Source organism: Alosa alosa, chromosome 14, assembly GCF_017589495.1.
Source record: "Alosa alosa isolate M-15738 ecotype Scorff River chromosome 14, AALO_Geno_1.1, whole genome shotgun sequence".
Taxonomy (NCBI): domain Eukaryota; kingdom Metazoa; phylum Chordata; class Actinopteri; order Clupeiformes; family Clupeidae; genus Alosa; species Alosa alosa.
This window is the reverse complement of record NC_063202.1, coordinates 5,102,826-5,105,325: the sequence shown is the minus strand read 5'-3', so window position 1 is coordinate 5,105,325 and position 2,500 is coordinate 5,102,826. Positions and strand designations below refer to the sequence as shown.

General features: G+C 45.5%; 1 protein-coding gene across 11 annotated transcripts in view; it reads right to left on the bottom strand.

The window, feature by feature from the left end:
* Window positions 1-2,500, bottom strand: part of LOC125306966 (C-myc promoter-binding protein-like) — a 44,240-nt gene that overhangs the window by 18,580 nt on the left and 23,160 nt on the right. The gene's annotated exons all lie outside the window — the stretch shown is intronic.

The window sequence follows — 2,500 nt, the reverse complement described above, 5'->3', positions numbered from 1 at the left end:
CTCAGTCTCTGACTTCATAAAAAGTCTCTAAATAAAGCGACATCGGCCTGTAGCCTAATTTGGCACATCATTTCAACATGCTGCTATTTAGCCTACTAATTAATGCCTATTGTACTTTATTTTTTGCAAAAAGAAAGAAATCCTTAATAAAATAACAAGTCATTCACATTATAGGCTACTTTACGCACTGTAACCCACCGCACAGCAGTGCAAAGTGCATGTTGACATTTTTAGTAACACCGCCAAACTTGCTTGCTCGCCTTACACATCTAAGTTTTCCGACTATTTTTCTTACCTTCTTTTTTCCGCTGTGGATGTTACTGAGCCTGTAAAAGTTTTAACTCTTACGTTCTGAACATCTCGCACTGCCATTGCCCGATGTCAGTTCTGAGTCATATCACTCCATAATCTGTCTCCCTTTTAAATGCCTATTCCCTGAATGGTAGGCTACAGTGACTATGTGTTTTATATACTGTATAATATCGAAACAAAATAACCCAGTCAGTCTCATCTACGAGATGTTTAGGCCTCCTCCAGTACTGGCAGCTGGGCTCATAGGTTGCAGATTTGCTTAGTGGCCTACCAAGGCTCTGCAACGAGACGCAACATGGGAGATGAATCATTGGTCAACTTGCACTGTAGCCTATTCTACTTTCTTATTGCACACTGGAGAGGAAAACATGCTGATAGGCTACGATAGGCTACTTAATTTAAACTTTGTTACCTTTAGTGTGTGTGTGTGTGTGTGTGTGTGTGTGTGTGTGTGTGTGTGTGTGTGTGTGTGTGTGTGTGTGTGTGCGAGGGGTTGCTCAGTGAAACATCGGAATACACCAATTCCGCAACACCGTCTCTGATAGATAAACAAAGAAGCATGCATAGAAGCAACTAGGCCAAACTGCCTGATGAAAATTTGACTATTTCAAAGTGTGCTCGTTTTTTTCGGATGTAGGTAACACAATTGAACAATGTATAGGCTATATTTTTTTCATTTGATTGGTTCAACCGCCACCCGCCTGAATTTAATTAAAATATTTCTATATTTCTTCACGTCATCCGCCCGATCGTCTCTAACACACACACACACACGCACACACACACACACACACACACACACACACACACACACACACACACACACACACACACACACACACACACACACCTGCTATTCCCCCATCAGTCATTCTAGCAATCGTCACTCTGTCATCTGATGCCTCATACATACAGTAATGACATCACTATTAGTGAATAATAATCCTCTCAAACACACACACACATACCCCTGCGAAAGGTAGTTTGTTAATAGGTTTGTTTCTCATGCCCAAGACTGAATGGACATAGATATACAATATGCTGATATCTATACAGACAAACACAAATGTCCCAGTCCTCTAACACAGTAAACATTCACATGAGACCAAATGTCCCAGTCCTCTAACACAGTAAACATTCACATGAGACCAAAACACTTCTGGAAAGCCCACACAGGTTGGCAAACACATCTGGTGTGCTTGTGTGTGTGCGTGTGTCCGTGTAACAGGAGGTGTGACGCGGAGCTGGCGGTGGCTGGTTGCCCGGGTGATGCGTGTGCTGCTGCGCTGGACTCGGCTCTGCTGCGGAGCGAGGGGGCGTGGCCATGTAGGCCACAGGCTCAGCCTGCTGTGGCGTTATTGGTGGCTGCTGCTGAAGTCGCTCTACTACAACTCGCTCTGCAACTCGGACAGGGTGCTGGACGCCGTCTTCGAGCCCATCTACTGGCTGGTGGACAGACCCGCTGGTTTGGAGTGGTGAGTGCAGCAGGCAGGCCTACAGACTACACTACCCATGATGCACTCCCCCACAACACATTCACCAGGCCTACAGACTACACTACCCATGATGCACTCCCCCACAACACATTCACCAGGCCTACAGACTACACTACCCATGATGCACTCCCCCACAACACATTCACCAGGCCTACAGACTACACTACACATGATGCACTCCCCCACAACACATACACCAGGCCTACAGACTACAATATCCATGATGAATTCTCCCATATTAACTGACTTTAACTGTTCATTACAAATTAAATTATATAAGCTCAGGACTCTGTGTGTGTGTGTGTGTGTGTGTGTGTGTGTGTGTGTGTGTGTGTGTGTGTGTGTGTGTGTGTGTGTGTGTGTGTGTGTGTGTGTGTGTGTGTGTGTGTGTGTGTGTGTGTGTGTGTGTGTGTGTGTGTGTGTCTGTGTGTCTGTGTGTGTGTGTGTGTGGGGAAGCAGGGACAGAGAAGAGGACGAGGGATCGAGGGTGGTCTGTATGTTTGTACATCAGCAAGTCAGTCATGCCAACAAACACCTCTCACATTCACCGACTTCCCACTGAACTCTAAAACACACAGCCACTCACAAGCCCATTCTTCTCATGTCACAACAGAGATAATTCTCTCAGACAGAGAACAAACTAACTCCACAGCATGTCAGATCACAAAACTAATGATCCATATGCCTCAGAC